The 19,145-nt window shown below is 44.7% G+C and overlaps 2 pseudogenes; both read left to right on the plus strand.

Annotated features, from left to right (window-relative positions):
- Window positions 1-1,729: 1,729 nt before the first annotated feature.
- On the plus strand, window positions 1,730-3,394 carry LOC149975446 (uncharacterized; annotated as a pseudogene).
- Window positions 3,395-3,488: 94 nt separating this feature from the next.
- LOC149975447 (uncharacterized) lies at window positions 3,489-18,800 on the plus strand (annotated as a pseudogene).
- Window positions 18,801-19,145: the final 345 nt, after the last annotated feature.

Below are 19,145 nucleotides of genomic sequence, written 5' to 3' on the forward strand. Positions count from 1 at the left end.
ATTGTCAGAACGGTTGAGACATGAGCACAGACATACTGGAACACTACTGGTCTTCAACAGTCTTGCAACTTTGCCTTTGAATTAAGGACGCGTTCAAAACAGTGTTTCTGTGCGTTCTTCCCTTCCTATCACATTAATTGTACCCCACAAACCATGCCGTTATGCAGATGTAATAGTTTCCTGGATCTAGACCTACACTACCATTAAACTGAAAACACTACTGGCACTCATCTAAGGACATAACTGAGACAGTTGGGTCAGTGATGCCAAGGTATTCTTAAACATAACAGCGGCTACAGTGACATTATAGGAAATGCGTTAATAACAACTAGTAATAGTGACAGTTAATGTAATCACACACCGCGGGAAACACAGGACCAATTATTGTAATAATATATATTTTTTAAACGTACCTGCCAGATAAACCCGTATCCTGGTATTTCACAAACCTGTGATTGGGATATTCACCTAAACACTTTCGGTGTGATGGTGTGATTGTCAATGGCGCACTAACTAGCCTACTGTATTACACCGTTGCCCGATGCTTTACTTCGACAGCACAAGTCCTTTGCCCTGTTCGACCCAGCAGCTTGCAGTCAATTCGCGCTATAACCGAACTCTCGTGTTACCCTACTTTTTCGTTATTCCTTGTTTCCACACTTTCACCTGTATTGAGACGGCGTGAGAAATAACCCAGTTGATTTCTCATGGCATGTCCCAGATGGTGTCGGTAGGGACACAGAGACATCGATACGGGCAGATATTGTCTGTGGTCGGCGAGGCTTTATCCATCACACCCCTGAGACTGGTAGGTTGGGGAGAATGGCTACTGTTACGCGTAGTGCTACTCCCTCCGAGAAAACGCAACAGCCTGCGATATGCGATGTGTTACTGTATGGGTATCTAACGGCGCCCTGGGTGGATTCTGCTGATGTGGGATCAGATTACCAAACCTCTCATTTTAACTTTAAACCGCTCATTCTAACTTCAAACTGGCCTCAGATCAGCTTCCAGGGACAACCACATCTATCCTACACCAGAGGATGGGGGTTAGAGCCCGTTATGAAAACGTTAAATCATAATCTAGGCTTACGTCACTGACCTGCAGGGCTCAATTGTATTGCCAAGAAAAGTACATATTAAGAAAACTTCTGTTGGGCCATCCCTTGGCACCCACCACCCAAACATATGAGAAAACGTATGTTATTACAGTGTTAGAAAGACAGTCAACGATAACTTTCAATTCGAATTGTCTTACTGCTTGCACGAGTTTTCTAGTCCTAGGCCTTATCCACAGAAATGTGGGCTATATCTCTCAGAACGTTGGGGAGAAAAACATCCCAAATGTTTGCCTGGGCTGGGGAGGTAGACCAACAGTAGTAGGCCTATCTATGCTTTTTGTTTTACGTGATTTTAGCAATTCAGTGCAACGGGTAAAATACCAGCTTCAACTTGCGTTTGTTTGGACTTTATTAGGCAGCGGAGGACAGATAGGCGAACACGTGCTACACCAGTGGAGAGGTGAGTTCTAGCGATGACGTGGACAACAGTAGGCCTAACTTTAACATGTAGCACCAACGTCAATTTGTTTTCAGATGTCTTGGTGCTCAAATGTCTTGGTGCTTATTAAGTTAATTAGGCCGATGCTCTTTGTGTCTGTGTGCACACCTGTCTTTTGCTAACTCTTAGGATGACTGTGAGGAGATGAAGGTGTATTTTTCCAGAGCAAATGGACCAGTTTGGCCGAATGGGAGAAAACATGAAGAGGAACCACTTGGCCATGCTGGTTATAGGTACTATATATCTCTATGAGGCCATGACTATTGTGATGAAGGCTACTATTGTGATGAAGGCTAATGCTCTCTGTTGTTCCTCAGGGGCCTGTTTCAGGACATTAGCCTCAGATAGAAATGTGTTATGTAGAACAGATATAATTGTCTGTCAGGTTGATCAGGGAATTGTGACCTCTCTATTCGTTATATTTCTATGTGGAAAGTTCGGATTGTGCTACCTCTCTGAATACACCCCAGGTCTGCAGCTGCTGGTCCCTGTGTTTATGGGGCGTGGCCGGGAGGGGAGGGAGAGAGAGCCCAGATCGCCCCCACAAGGACCTAGTGACACAGTGGAGGAAGAGGAAGAGGAAGAATGGACCCCTCACCTGGAGACAACACCAGGGTAAAACTCAAAGGAGAAGGGAGAAGAATTCCAGAACAACTTCTAAACTCCCTCAGTCCAGAACACCTTCTACAGCCTCCACATCTAAACCCCCTCAGTCCAGAACACCTTCTACAGCCTCCACATCTAACCCCCCTCAGTCCAGAACACCTTCTACAGCCTCCACATCTAAACCCCCTCAGTCCAGAACACCTTCTAAAGCCTCCACATCTAAACCCCCTCAGTCCAGAACACCTTCTACAGCCTCCACATCTAAACCCCCTCAGTCCAGAACACCTTCTACAGCCTCCACATCTAACCCCCCCCCCAGTCCAGAACACATTTTACAGCCTCCACTTCTAAACTCCCTCAGTCCAGAACACCTTCTACAGCCTCCACTTCTAAACCCCCTCAGTCCAGAACACCTTCTACAGCCTCAACTTCTAAACCCCCTCAGTCCAGAACACCTTCAACAGAAACCACTTCTAAACCCCCTCAGTCCAGAACAACTCAAACATCAGTGACTACAGAGTCCTATATCTCACCTGCTATCTCAGCCTCAACCAAAACCCTCAACACAGAGACCTTAACTCCTACTGAGACACAGACCTTAACCTCATCCCCAAACGTTCTGACACCACAGCCACACCTAAAACCTCGACTAGCTCAGAAGTGACCACAGACTCAACCACGCCCACTGCTACACAGAAAACCACAAGGTCTGACCCCTCGACCACAGCCAGACCACAGCTGAGCAGAGGACCAGTGGTGACATGTATTTTCACCTGGATGTTGACTGACTGGGACAGTCACAAAACGGGAAGAGAACCTTCAAGACAACCTCACTTGGATGAGCTGACTGGAGAGAGAGAAGGAGAGGAGAGAGAGAGTAGGAACGAGACTGAGCGGAAGACAAAGAAAGAGAAGGAAAGAGAGGGAGAAGAGGAGAAACAGGAGCCGATGAACAAAGAGAGAGATGGAGAAAAGGAGAGAGAGAGCGAAGGAGAGATGGAATCAGAGTGGAAGAGTGGAGTAGAGGACGAGAACAAAGGAGAGATGGGGGGGGCATTGGGGGAGAGGTGGAGAGCGGGAGTGAAGGATAGAGCACATCCAGCAGCTCTCACAGGGTGAGTGAGGAGGGAGAGAGCGAAGGAGAGAGGATATTTTATTAATGTTGACTAATTCCATGAAGATATCCTCGCAAGTATTTAGTAATCAGTAGTAATACATGTCTCTGAGTAATAACATCTCTACTGTTGCTACTCTGTGTAACGATTTCCTCTCCTCGTCGTTATAGGACCAAGTGTGTGTGTCAGAGCAGATGAAGACAGCAGATGTCAGAGGTGAAGAGATTCACTCGAGGTGTGAACCTTCGCAGCAGAGCCAGAGTCAGCTCTACTGAGGAAGAGGAGCTGAGAGACGAAGATTACTTCTGTGAGTCTCCATCTAAAAACAGTGTACCTTCATGAACCTGTTTTTAAGGTCTTTATAGATACAGTAATTTTGTGATATTTGGTTCAATTGTCCCTAATGTCTTGTTTTATCTGCTGGCTAGCATATCAAATTAAAGTTTATTTGTCACGTGCGCTGAATACAACAGGTAGACCTTACAGTGAAATGCTTAGTGAAATGCTTATTAGGTGAACAATAGGTAAGTAAAGAAATAAAACATCAGTAAAAAGACAGGCTATATACAGTAGCGAGGCTATAAAAGTAGCGACGACACAACAGTGGTAAAATATATCACTAGCCACTTTAAACAGTGCTACTTAATATAATGTTTACATACCCTACATTATTTATCTCATATGTATACGTATATACTGTACTCTATATCATCTACTGCATCTTTATGTAATACATGTATCACTAGCCACTTTAAACTATGCCACTTTGTTTACATACTCATCTCATTTGTATATACTGTACTAGATACCATCTACTGCATCTTGCCTATGCCGCTCTGTACCATCACTCATTCATATATCTTTATGTACATATTCTTTATCCCTTTACACTTGTGTGTATAAGGTAGTAGTTTTGGAATTGTTAGTTAGATTACTCGTTGGTTATTACTGCATTGTCGGAACTAGAAGCACAAGCATTTCGCTACACTCGCATTAACATCTGCTAACCATGTGTATGTGACAAATAAAATTTGATTTGATTTGACACACAGACACTGGTTAGTCAGGCTGATTGAGGTAGTGTGTACATGTAGATATGGTTAAAGTGACTATGCATATATGATGAACAGAGAGTAGCAGTAGCGTTAAAAAGGGGTTGGCAGGTGGTGGGTGGCAGGACACAATGCAGATAGCCTGGTTAGCCAATGTGCGGGAGCACTGGTTGGTCGGCCCAATTGAGGTAGTATGTACATGAATGTATAGTTCAAGTGACTATGCATATATGATAAACAGAGAGTAGCAGCAGCGGAAAAGAGGGGTTGGGGGGGGCACAATGAAAATAGTCTGGGTAGCCATTTACCTGTTACCTGTTCAGGAGTCTTATGGCTTGGGGGTAAAAACTGTTGAGAAGCCTTTTTGCCTTACACTTAGCACTCTGGTACCGCTTGCCATGCTGTAGTAGAGAGAACAGTCTATGACTGGGGTGGCTGGGGTCTTTGACAATTTTTAGGGCCTCCCTCTGACACCGCCTGGTGTAGAGGTCCTGGATGGCAGGCAGCTTAGCCCCAGTGATGAACTGGGCCGTACTCACTACCCTCTGTAGTGCCTTGCGGTCAGAGGCTGAGCAATTGCTGTACCAGGCAGTGATGCAACCAGTCAGGATGCTCTCTATGTTGCAGCTGTAGAACCTTTTGAGGATCTCAGGACCCATATTTATTTTATTTATTTTATTTCACCTTTATTTAACCAGGTAGGCTAGTTGAGAACAAGTTCTAATTTGCAACTGCGACCTGGCCAAGATAAAGCAAAGCAGTGTGACACAGACAACAACACAGAGTTACACATGGAGTAAACAATAAACAAGCCAATAACACAATAACAAGTCAATGACACAATAGAAAAAAAGAAAGTCTATATACAGTGTGTGTAAATGGCGTGAGGAGGTAGGCAATAAATAGGCCATAGTAGCAAAGTAATTACAATTTAGCAGATTAACACTGGAGTGATAGATGAGCAGATGATGATGTGCAAGTAGAGATACTGGTGTGCAAAAGAGCAGAATAGTAAATAAAATATAAACAGTATGGGGATGAGGTAGGTAGATTGGGTGGGCTATTTACAGATGGACTATGTACAGCTGCAGTGATCAGTTAGCTGCTCAGATAGTTGATGTTTAAAGTTGGTGAGGGAAATAAAAGTCTCCAACTTCAGCGATTTTTGCAATTCGTTCCAAGTCACTGGCAGCAGAGAACTGGAAGGAAAGGTGGCCAAATGAGGTGTTGGCTTTGGGGATGATCAGATATACCTGCTGGAACGTGTGCTACGGGTGGGTGGGTGTTGTTATTGTGACCAGTGAACTGAGATAAGGCGGAGCTTTACCTAGCATAGACTAGTAGTTCGAACTACTAATTTTAAAAATGACTCTCTCCAGAAATAAGTCTCTCACTGTTGCCACCTGCTACCGACCCCCCTCAGCTCCCAGCTGTGCCCTGGACACCATTTGTGAATTGATCGCCCCCCATCTAGCTTCAGAGTTTGTTCTGTTAGGTGACCTAAACTGGGATATGCTTAACATCCCGGCAGTCCTACAATCTAAGCTAGATGCCCTCAATCTCACACAAATCATCAAGGAACCCACCAGGTACAACCCTAAATCTGTAAACAAGGGCACCCTCATAGACGTCATCCTGACCAACTGGCCCTCCAAATACACCTCCGCTGTCTTCAACCAGGATCTCAGCGATCACTGCCTCATTGCCTGTATCCGCTACGGATCCGCAGTCAAACGACCACCCCTCATCACTGTCAAACGCTCCCTAAAACACTTCTGTGAGCAGGCCTTTCTAATCGAACCTGGCCCGTGTATCCTGGAAGGATATTGACCTCATCCCGTCAGTTGAGGATGCCTGGTCATTCTTTAAAAGTAACTTCCTCACCATTTTAGTTAAGCATGCTCCGTTCAAAAAATGCAGAACTAAGAACAGATATAGCCCTTGGTTCACTCCAGACCTGACTGCCCTCGACCAGCACAAAAACATCCTGTGGCGGACATGCAATAGCATCGAATAGTCCCCGCGATATGCAACTGTTCAGGGAAGTCAGGAACCAATACACGCAGTCAGTCAGGAAAGCAAAGGCCAGCTTAATCAGGCAGAAATTTGCATCCTGTAGCTCCAACTCCAAAAAGTTCTGGGACACTGTGAAGTCCATGGAGAACAAGAGCACCTCCTCCCAGCTGCCCACTGCACTGAGGCTAGGTAACACGGTCACCACCGATAAATCCATGATTATCGAAAACTTCAACAAGCATTTTTCAACGGCTGGCCATGCCTTCCGCCTGGCTACTCCAACCTCGGCCAACAGCTCCGCCCCCCCCGCAGCTACTCGCCCAAGCCTCTCCAGGTTCTCCTTTACCCAAATCCAGATAGCAGATGTTCTGAAAGAGCTGCAAAACCTGGACCCGTACGAATCAGCTGGGCTTGACAATCTGGACCCTCTATTTCTGAAACTATCCGCCGCCATTGTCGCAACCCCTATTACCAGCCTGTTCAACCTCTCTTTCATATCGTCTGAGATCCCCAAGGATTGGAAAGCTGCCGCAGTCATCCCCCTCTTCAAAGGGGGAGACACCCTGGACCCAAACTGTTTACAGACCTATATCCATCCTGCCCTGCCTATCTAAGGTCTTCGAAAGCCAAGTCAACAAACAGGTCACTGACCATCTCGAATCCCACCGTACCTTCTCCGCTGTGCAATCTGGTTTCCGAGCCGGTCACGGGTGCACCTCAGCCACGCTCAAGGTACTAAACGATATCATAACCGCCATCGATAAAAGACAGTACTGTGCAGCCGTCTTCATCGACCTTGCCAAGGCTTTCGACTCTGTCAATCACCATATTCTTATCGGCAGACTCAGTAGCCTCGGTTTTTCTGATGACTGCCTTGCCTGGTTCACCAACTACTTTGCAGACAGAGTTCAGTGTGTCAAATCGGAGGGCATGCTGTCCGGTCCTCTGGCAGTCTCCATGGGGGTGCCACAAGGTTCAATTCTCGGGCCGACTCTTTTCTCTGTATATATCAATGATGTTGCTCTTGCTGCGGGCGATTCCCTGATCCACCTCTACACAGATGACACCATTCTATATACTTCCGGCCCGTCCTTGGACACTGTGCTATCTAACCTCCAAACGAGCTTCAATGCCATACAACACTCCTTCCGTGGCCTCCAACTGCTCTTAAACGCTAGTAAAACCAAATGCATGCTTTTCAACCGTTCGCTGCCTGCACCCGCACGCCTGACTAGCATCACCACCCTGGATGGTTCCGACCTTGAATATGTGGACATCTATCAGTACCTAGGTGTCTGGCTAGACTGTAAACTCTCCTTCCAGACTCATATCAAACATCTCCAATCGAAAATCAAATCTAGAGTCTGCTTTCTATTCCGCAACAAAGCCTCCTTCACTCACGCCGCCAAACTTACCCTAGTAAAACTGACTATCCTACCGATCCTCGACTTCGGTGATGTCATCTACAAAATAGCTTCCAACACTCTACTCAGCAAACTGGATGCAGTTTATCACAGTGCCATCCGTTTTGTCACTAAAGCACCTTATACCACCCACCACTGCGACCTGTATGCTCTAGTCAGCTGGCCCTCGCTACATATTCGTCGCCAGACCCACTGGCTCCAGGTCATCTACAAGTCCATGCTAGGTAAAGCTCCGCCTTATCTCAGTTCACTGGTCACGATGGCAACACCCACCCGTAACACGCGCTCCAGCAGGTGTCTCACTGATCATCCCTAAAGCCAACACCTCATTTGGCCGCCTTTCATTCCAGTTCTCTGCTGCCTGTGACTGGAACGAATTGCAAAAATCGCTGAAGTTAGAGACTTTTATCTCCCTCACCAACTTCAAACATCTGCTATCTGAGCAGCTAACCGATCGCTGCAGCTGTACATAGTCTATCGGTAAATAGCCCACCCATTTTTACCTACCTCATCCCCATACTGTTTTTATTTATTTACTTTTCTGCTCTTTTGCACACCAATATCTCTACCTGTACATGACTATCTGATCATTTATCACTCCAGTGTTAATCTGCAAAATTGTAATTATTCGCCTACCTCCTCATGCCTTTTGCACACAATGTATATAGACTCTCCTTTTTTTCTACTGTGTTATTGACTTGTTAATTGTTTACTCCATGTGTAACTCTGTGTTGTCTGTTCACACTGCTATGCTTTATCTTGGCCAGGTCACAGTTGCAAATGAGAACTTGTTCTCAACTAGCCTACCTGGTTAAATAAAGGTGAAAAAAAAAAAAAAAAAAAAGATGACCTGGAGCCAGTGGGTCTGGCGACGAATATGTAGCGAGGGCCAGCCGACTAGAGCATACAGGTTGCAGTGGTGGGTGGTATAAGGTTATTTGGTAACAAAACGGATGGCACTGTGATAGACTGCATCCAGTTTGCTGAGTAGAGTGTTGGAAGCTATTTTGTAGATGACATCGCCGAAGTCGAGGATCGATAGGATAGTCAGCTTTACAAGGGTAAGTTTGGCGGCGTGAGTGAAGGAGGCTTTGTGAAATAGAAAGCCGATTCTAGATTTGATTTTGGATTGGAGATGTTTAATATGAGTCTGGAAGGAGAGTTTACAGTCTAGCCAGACACCTAGGTATTTATAGTTGTCCACATATTCTAGGTCGGAACCGTCCAGGGTGGTGATGCTAGTCGGGTGGGCGGGTGCGGGCAGTGAACGGTTGAAAAGCATGCATTTGGTTTTACTAGCGTTTAAGAGCAGTTGGAGGCCACGGAAGGAGTGTTGTATGGCATTGAAGCTTGCCTGGAGGTTAGTTAGCACAGTGGAGAGATAGAGAGAGGGATAAATGGAGAGATAGAGAGTGGGATAGATGGAGAGATAGAGATATGGACAGAGGGATGGTTAGAGAGATAGAGAGGGATGGATGGAGAGATGGAGAGAGGGATGGATGGAGAGAGAGAAGGATAGATGGAGAGATAGAGGGATGATGGAGAGATAGCGAGAGGGATAGATGGAGAGATTGAGAGAGGGATAGATGGAGAGATAGAGAGGGATAGATGGAGAGATAGAGATATGGAGAGAGGGATGGATAGAGAGATAGAGAGGGATGGATGGAGAGATAGAGAGAGAGATAGATGGAGAGAGAGAGGGATAGATGGAGAGAGAGAGGGATGAATGGAGAGATAGAGATATGGAGAGAGGGATGGATGGAGATATGGAGAAAGGGATGGATGGAGAGAGAGATATGGTGAGAGGGATGGATGGAGAGACAGAGGGATGGAGGAGAGATAGATAGAGAGAGGGATAGACGGCTGGAGAAAAGACACACATCCAGTTGGAGTGAGTGTCTCTCTTGGCATCAATGTACTCGTCACTCTGCTTGCTTTTGTAGATCTGAGGAACAATTGCATCTCAGCAGTTATTTCACTCAGCCAATCAGAACTTGATGTTGCGCTTTAATCAGACAGATAAGTCAGTCAGACAGACACACCCACTCCTCTCACCACCCAGGAGTAGCCACTCTCCATGGCCAGCACCTTGTCTGTGAGTTCTCCTTCATACAGTCCGTCTGTTTCCATCTATGGCACACAGGCTGTGCAGGCCTTGTTAGAAGGCGGAGTGATGTGAATGTATCTGCACAGAATGACTAGTGGAAATAAATGGGTTCTCCACGGTAGACCATACACACAGATTGCTTAATGATCAACCCTAATGTTTTCCTGAACTTTCCAATACCTTTGATGCATTTCAATCACCCCAAAACATACTTCCTTCCAGCTGTGGAAAAAGTACCCAATTGTCATACTTGAGTAAAAGTAAAGATACCTTAGTTGGAAATGGCTCAAGTGAAAGTGAAAGTCACCTAGTAAAATACTACTTGAGTAAAAGTCTAAAAGTATTTGGTTTAAAATGTACTTAAAGTATTAACATCGCGCAGACAGAAACAAACATCTTTCTGGTAAGAAGAGGGGCGGGGGCGTATGCCTTATGACTAACGCGACATGGTGTGATGAAAGAAACATACAGGAACTCAAATCCTTCTGTTCACCTGATTTAGAATTCCTCACAATCAAATGTAGACCGCATTATCTACCAAGAGAATTCTCTTCGATTATAATCACAGCCGTATATATCCCCCCCCAAGCAGACACATCGATGGCTCTGAACGAACTTTATTTAACTCTTTGCAAACTGGTAACCACATATCCTGAGGCTGCATTCATTGTAGCTGGGGATTTTAACAAGGCTAATCTGAAAACAAGACTCCCTAAATTTTATCAGCATATCGATTGCGCAACCAGGGGTGGAAAGACCTTGGATCATTGTTACTCTAACTTCCGCGACGCATATAAGGCCCTGCCCCGCCCCCCTTTCGGAAAAGCTGACCACGACTCCATTTTGTTGATCCCTGCCTACAGACAGAAACTAAAACAAGAGGCTCCCACGCTGAGGTCTGTCCAACGCTGGTCCGACCAAGCTGACTCCACACTCCAAGACTGCTTCCACCACGTGGACTGGGACATGTTTCGTATTGCGTCAGACAACAACATTGACGAATACGCTGATTCGGTGTGTGAGTTCATTAGAACGTGCGTTGAAGATGTCGTTCCCATAGCAACGATTAAAACATTCCCTAACCAGAAACCGTGGATTGATGGCAGCATTCGCGTGAAACTGAAAGCGCGAACCACTGCTTTTAATCAGGGCAAGGTGTCTGGTAACATGACCGAATACAAACAGTGCAGCTATTCCCTCCGCAAGGCTATCAAACAAGCTAAGCGTCAGTACAGAGACAAAGTAGAATCTCAATTCAACGGCTCAGACACAAGAGGCATGTGGCAGGGTCTACAGTCAATCACGGAGTACAGGAAGAAATCCAGCCCAGTCACGGACCAGGATGTCCTGCTCCCAGGCAGACTAAATAACTTTTTTGCCCTCTTTGAGGACAATACAGTGCCACTGACACGGCCTGCAACGAAAACATGCGGTCTCTCCTTCACTGCAGCCGAGGTGAGTAAGACATTTAAACGTGTTAACCCTCGCAGGGCTGCAGGCCCAGACGGCATCCCCAGCCGCGCCCTCAGAGCATGCGCAGACCAGCTGGCCGGTGTGTTTACGGACATATTCAATCAATCCCTATACCAGTCTGCTGTTCCCACATGCTTCAAGAGGGCCACCATTGTTCCTGTTCCCAAGAAAGCTAAGGTAACTGAGCTAAACGACTACCGGCCCGTAGCACTCACTTCCGTCATCATGAAGTGCTTTGAGAGACTAGTCAAGGACCATATCACCTCCACCCTACCTGACACCCTAGACCCACTCCAATTTGCTTACCGCCCAAATAGGTCCACAGACGATGCAATCTCAACCACACTGCACACCGCCCTAACCCATCTGGACAAGAGGAATACCTATGTGAGAATGCTGTTCATTGACTACAGCTCGGCATTCAACACCATAGTACCCTCCAAGCTCGTCATCAAGCTCGAGACCCTGGGTCTCGACCCCGCCCTGTGCAACTGGGTACTGGACTTCCTGACGGGCCGCCCCCAGGTGGTGAGGGTAGGCAACAACATCTCCTCCCCGCTGATCCTCAACACTGGGGCCCCACAAGGGTGCGTTCTGAGCCCTCTCCTGTACTCCCTGTTCACCCACGACTGCGTGGCCACGCACGCCTCCAACTCAATCATCAAGTTTGCGGACGACACAACAGTGGTAGGCTTGATTACCAACAACGACGAGACGGCCTACAAGGAGGAGGTGAGGGCCCTCGGAGTGTGGTGTCAGGAAAATAACCTCACACTCAACGTCAACAAAACTAAGGAGATGATTGTGGACTTCAGGAAACAGCAGAGGGAACACCCCCCTATCCACATCGATGGAACAGTAGTGGAGAGGGTAGCAAGTTTTAAGTTCCTCGGCATACACATCACAGACAAACTGAATTGGTCCACTCACACAGACAGCATTGTGAAGAAGGCGCAGCAGCGCCTCTTCAACCTCAGGAGGCTGAAGAAATTTGGCTTGTCACCAAAAGCACTCACAAACTTCTACAGATGCACAATCGAGAGCATCCTGGCGGGCTGTATCACCGCCTGGTACGGCAACTGCTCCGCCCTCAACCGTAAGGCTCTCCAGAGGGTGGTGAGGTCTGCACAACGCATCACCGGGGGCAAACTACCTGCCCTCCAGGACACCTACACCACCCGATGTCACAGGAAGGCCATAAAGATCATCAAGGACATCAACCACCCGAGCCACTGCCTGTTCACCCCGCTATCATCCAGAAGGCGAGGTCAGTACAGGTGCATCAAAGCTGGGACCGAGAGACTGAAAAACAGCTTCTATCTCAAGGCCATCAGACTGTTAAACAGCCACCACTAACATTGAGTGGCTGCTGCCAACACACTGACACTGACTCAACTCCAGCCACTTTAATAATGGGAATTGATGGGAAATGATGTAAATATATCACTAGCCACTTTAAACAATGCTACCTTATATAATGTTACTTACCCTACATTATTCATCTCATAGGCATACGTATATACTGTACTCTATATCATCGACTGTATCCTTATGTAATACATGTATCACTAGCCACTTTAACTATGCCACTTTGTTTACATACTCATCTCATATGTATATACTGTACTCGATACAATCTACTGTATCTTGCCTATGCTGCTCTGTACCATCACTCATTCATATATCCTTATGTACATATTCTTTATCCCCTTACACTGTGTACAAGACAGTAGTTTTGGAATTGTTAGTTAGATTACTTGTTGGTTATTACTGCATTGTCGGAACTAGAAGCACAAGCATTTCGCTACACTCGCATTAACATCTGCTAACCATGTGTATGTGACAAATAAAATTTGATTTGATTTGATTTGATTTAAATGTAATCGCTAAAATATACTTAAGTATCAAAAGTAAAAGGTCAAGTATTAATAATTTAAAATTCCTTATATTAAGCTAACCAGACGGCATGATTTTCTTGTTTTTTTAATTTACGGATAGCCAAGAGCACACTTCAACACACAGACATCATTTAAACTAAGCATTTGTGTTTAGTGAGTCTGCCAAATTGGAGGCATTCGGGATGACCAGGGATGTTCTCTTGATAAGTGTGCGAATTAGTCCATTTTCGTGTCCTGCTAAGCATTCAAAATGTAACTAAACTCAGCAAAAAAAGAAATGTCCCTTATTCATGACCCTGTCTTTCAAAGATAATTGGCAAAATTTCAATCTTTCTACATTGTTAAAGGGTTTTCACACTGTTTCCCATGCTTGTTCAAGGAACCATAAACAATTAATGAACATGCATCTGTGGAACGGTCGTTAAGACACTAACAGCTTACAGACAGTAGGCAATTAAGGTCACAGTTATGAAAACTTAGGACACTAAAGAGGCCTTTCTACTGACTCTGGAAAAATGAAAAAAGACAGATGCCCAGGGTCCCTGCTCATCTGCGTGAACGTGCCTTAGGCATGCTGCAAGGAGGCATGAGGACTGCAGATGTGGCCAGGGCAATAAATTGCAATGTCCGTACTGTGAGACGCCTAAGACAGCGCTACAGGGAGACAGGACGGACAGCTGATCGTCCTCGCAGTGGCAGACCACGTGTAACAACACCTGCACAGGATCGGTACATCCGAACATCACACCTATAGGACAGGTACAGGATGGCAACAACAACTGTCCGAGTTACACCAGGAACGCACAATCCCCCTCTCAATGCTCAGACTGTCTGCAATAGGCTGAGAGAGGCTGGACTGAGGGCTTGTAGGCCTGTTGTAAGGCAGGTCCTCACCAGACATCACCGGCAACAACATTGCCTATGGGCACAAACCCACCGTCGCTGGACCAGACAGGACTGGCAAAATGTGCTCTTCACTGATGAGTCACGGTTTTGTCTCAAAAGGGGGGATGGTCAGATTCGCGTTTATTGTCAAAGGAATGAGCGTTACACCGAGCCCTGTACTCTGGAGCGGGATCGATTTGGAGGTGGAGGGTCTGTCATGGTCTGGGGCGGTGTGTCACAGCATCATCAGACGGAGCTTGTTGTCATTGCAGGCAATCTCAATGCTATGCGTTACAGGGAAGACATCCTCCTCCCTCATGTGGTACACTTCCTGCAGGCTCATCCTGACATGACCCTCCAGCATGACAATGCCACCAGCCATACTGCTCATTCTGTGCATGATTTCCTGCAAGACAGGAATGTCAGAGTTCTGCCATTGCCAGCGAAGAGCCCGGATCTCAATCCCATTGAGCAGGTCTGGGACCTGTTGGATCGTAGGGTGAGGGCTAGGGCCATTCCCCCCAGAAATGTCTGGGAACTTGCAGGTGCCTTGGTGGAAGAGTGGGGTAACATCTCACAGCAAGAACGGGCAAATCTGGTGTAGTCCATGAGGAGGAGATGCACTGCAGTACTTAATGCAGCTGGTGGCCACACCAGATACTGACTGTTACTTTAGATTTTGACCCCCTATGTTCAGGGACACATTATTCAATTTCTGTTAGTCACATGTCTGTGGAACTTGTTCCGTTTATGTCTCAGGTGTTGAATCTTGTTATGTTCATATAAATATTTACACATGTTACGTTTGCTGAACATAAACACAGTTGACAGTGAGAGGACGTTTCTTTTTTTTTGCTGAGTTTAGTACTTTTGGGTGTCAGGGAAAATGTAAGTAAAAAGTACATTATTTTCTTTAGGAATGTAGTCAAGTAAAAGTAGTCAACAATATAAGTAGTAAAGTAAAGTACAGATACCCCAACAAACTACTTAAGTAGTACTTTAAAGTATTTTTACCTAAGTACTTTCCACCACTGCTTCCTTCAGACTGAAATTTGGCATTATCTGATTTGATATTTTGTGCTATTATTGAGATAATGATAATTCCCCCAAGTGTCCAAACATTGTAAATAAAATAGCTTCATGGTCCTTGTTAATAGTATTTCAAATGGCATGAATATGAATCGATTTGGGTAGGTTATGGTAGCTCACCCAGTGAGTGTGTTTCACAAATGTGTCTCCCCCAGAAATATTAGTGACTACCACTGCTCTAGAACTACCTGTTCAATTCCCCATCTCTTTCCATCTCTCTATTTAAGTGAAGTGGAATATAATGATGTCATTAGTCTTTCTTTTTCTTTCAGTATTTGCTTCAGTTCAATATCCAGTTTGCTATTCTCTTTGACCTCTGAACATCACTTCAGTTCTATATCCAGTTTGCTATTCTCTTTGACCTCTGAACATCACTTCAGTTCTATATCCAGTTTGCTATTCTCTTTGACCTCTGAACATCACTTCAGTTCTATATCCAGTTTGCTATTCTCTTTGACCTCTGAACATCACTTCAGTTCTATATCCAGTTTGCTATTCTCTTTGACCTCTGAACATCACTTCAGTTCTATATCCAGTTTGCTATTCTCTTTGACCTCTGAACATCACTTCAGTTCTATATCCAGTTTGCTATTCTCTTTGACCTCTGAACATCACTTCAGTTCTATATCCAGTTTGCTATTCTCTTTGACCTCTGAACATCACTTCAGTTCTATATCCAGTTTGCTATTCTCTTTGACCTCTGAACATCACTTCAGTTCTATATCCAGTTTGCTATTCTCTTTGACCTCTGAACATCACTTCAGTTCTATATCCAGTTTGCTATTCTCTTTGACCTCTGAACATCACTTCAGTTCTATATCCAGTTTGCTATTCTCTTTGACCTCTGAACATCACTTCAGTTCTATATCCAGTTTGCTATTCTCTTTGACCTCTGAACATCACTTCAGTTCTATATCCAGTTTGCTATTCTCTTTGACCTCTGAACATCACTTCAGTTCTATATCCAGTTTGCTATCCTCTTTGACCTCTGAACATCACTTCAGTTCTATATCCAGTTTGCTATTCTCTTTGACCTCTGAACATCACTTCAGTTCTATATCCAGTTTGCTATTCTCTTTGACCTCTGAACATCACTTCAGTTCTATATCCAGTTTGCTATTCTCTTTGACCTCTGAACATCACTTCAGTTCTATATCCAGTTTGCTATTCTCTTTGACCTCTGAACATCACTTCAGTTCTATATCCAGTTTGCTATTCTCTTTGACCTCTGAACATCACTTCAGTTCTATATCCAGTTTGCTATTCTCTTTGACCTCTGAACATCACTTCAGTTCTATATCCAGTTTGCTATTCTCTTTGACCTCTGAACATCACTTCAGTTCTATATCCAGTTTGCTATTCTCTTTGACCTCTGAACATCACTTCAGTTCTATATCCAGTTTGCTATTCTCTTTGACCTCTGAACATCACTTCAGTTCTATATCCAGTTTGCTATCCTCTTTGACCTCTGAACATCACTTCAGTTCTATATCCAGTTTGCTATTCTCTTTGACCTCTGAACATCACTTCAGTTCTATATCCAGTTTGCTATTCTCTTTGACCTCTGAACATCACTTCAGTTCTATATCCAGTTTTCTATTCTCTTTGACCTCTGAACATCACTTCAGTTCTATATCCAGTTTGCTATCCTCTTTGACCTCTGAACATCACTTCAGTTCTATATCCAGTTTGCTATCCTCTTTGACCTCTGAACATCACTTCAGTTCTATATCCAGTTTGCTATTCTCTTTGACCTCTGAACATCACTTCAGTTCTATATCCAGTTTGCTATTCTCTTTGACCTCTGAACATCACTTCAGTTCTATATCCAGTTTGCTATTCTCTTTGACCTCTGAACATCACTTCAGTTCTATATCCAGTTTGCTATTCTCTTTGACCTCTGAACATCACTTCAGTTCTATATCCAGTTTGCTATTCTCTTTGACCTCTGAACATCACTTCAGTTCTATATCCAGTTTGCTATTCTCTTTGACCTCTGAACATCACTTCAGTTCTATATCCAGTTTGCTATTCTCTTTGACCTATGAACATCACTTCAGTTCTATATCCAGTTTGCTATTCTCTTTGACCTCTGAACATCACTTCAGTTCTATATCCAGTTTGCTATTCTCTTTGACCTCTGAACATCACTTCAGTTCTATATCCAGTTTGCTATTCTCTTTGACCTCTGAACATCACTTCAGTTCTATATCCAGTTTGCTATTCTCTTTGACCTCTGAACATCACTTCAGTTCTATATCCAGTTTGCTATTCTCTTTGACCTCTGAACATCACTTCAGTTCTATATCCAGTTTGCTATTCTCTTTGACCTCTGAACATCACTTCAGTTCTATATCCAGTTTGCTATTCTCTTTGACCTCTGAACATCACTTCAGTTCTATATCCAGTTTGCTATTCTCTTTGACCTCTGAACATCACTTCAGTTCTATATCCAGTTTGCTATCCTCTTTGACCTCTGAACATCACTTCAGTTCTATATCCAGTTTGCTATCCTCTTTGACCTCTGAACATCACTTCAGTTCTATATCCAGTTTGCTATCCTCTTTGACCTCTGAACATCACTTCAGTTCTATATCCAGTTTGCTATTCTCTTTGACCTCTGAACATCACTTCAGTTCTATATCCAGTTTGCTATTCTCTTTGACCTCTGAACATCACTTCAGTTCTATATCCAGTTTGCTATTCTCTTTGACCTCTGAACATCACTTCAGTTCTATATCCAGTTTGCTATTCTCTTTGACCTCTGAACATCACTTCAGTTCTATATCCAGTTTGCTATCCTCTTTGACCTCTGAACATCACTTCAGTTCTATATCCAGTTTGCTATTCTCTTTGACCTCTGAACATCACTTCAGTTCTATATCCAGTTTGCTATTCTCTTTGACCTCTGAACATCACTTCAGTTCTATATCCAGTTTGCTATTCTCTTTGACCTCTGAACATCACTTCAGTTCTATATCCAGCTTGCTATTCTCTTTGACCTCTCTGAATACCCCTTCCGTTTCTCTCCTCCCCTCCCTCTCACTCTCCTTTGCTTTCAGGTGTGAATGAGTCGTCCCAGTCTTAGATCTTTTCCTGCTCTGGTTGTCCGTTCTCCTTCACGGCTCAGATCTACCTCTACAAGCACACAAAGAGATCCCACAGGGAAGAGTACGTCAGGCTGCTGAGGAGTGGAGGGATTAGATCAGAGACACTAGCAACACCCAGTGGCTCTCGGCGGTGTTCAACAACTCCAGATCACACCCCAATCACACTCCTCACCCAGAAACACAGAGACACAGAAACACAGAGACACAGGGAAGCCAAGACCTCACCACTGCTCTCAGTGTGGGAAGAGTTTCCATCGATCAGGAGACTTAAAGGTGCACCAACGTACTCACACAGGAGAAAGGCCATACCACTGTTCCCAGTGTGGGAAGAGGTTCAGTGTGTCAGGACATTTAAAGACACACCAGTGTATTCCCACAGGAGAGATGCCATATCACTGCTCTCAGTGTGGGAAGAGGTTCAGTGAGTCAGGAAGCTTAAAGGAACACCAGCGTACTCACACCTGACTCTATGAGTCACTAGCACCAACTGATTTACCGGTGGCATTCCAAAGCCCTAAATGCCGCAAATAGTTTGTTTGCCTGAATAAAAATCCAGTGGAACTGTGTACTGTATTTATAGAACTACTAAATGCGTTGTGAAGGGTTATATTGCCTTATAAACATGCATAGTACCTTATAGAGGTGCAGTTTTCTTTATTTATTTTTTTACCCCTTTTTCTCCCCAATTTCGTGGTATTCAATTGTTTTTAGTAGCTACTAACTTGTCTCATCGCTACAACTCCCATACGGGCTCGGGAGAGACGAAGGTTGAAAGTCATGCGTCCTCCGATACACAACCCAACCAAGCCG

Source organism: Oncorhynchus mykiss, chromosome 18 (genome assembly GCF_057628025.1).
Source record: "Oncorhynchus mykiss isolate SJ-2025 chromosome 18, ASM5762802v1, whole genome shotgun sequence".
NCBI lineage: Eukaryota > Metazoa > Chordata > Actinopteri > Salmoniformes > Salmonidae > Oncorhynchus > Oncorhynchus mykiss.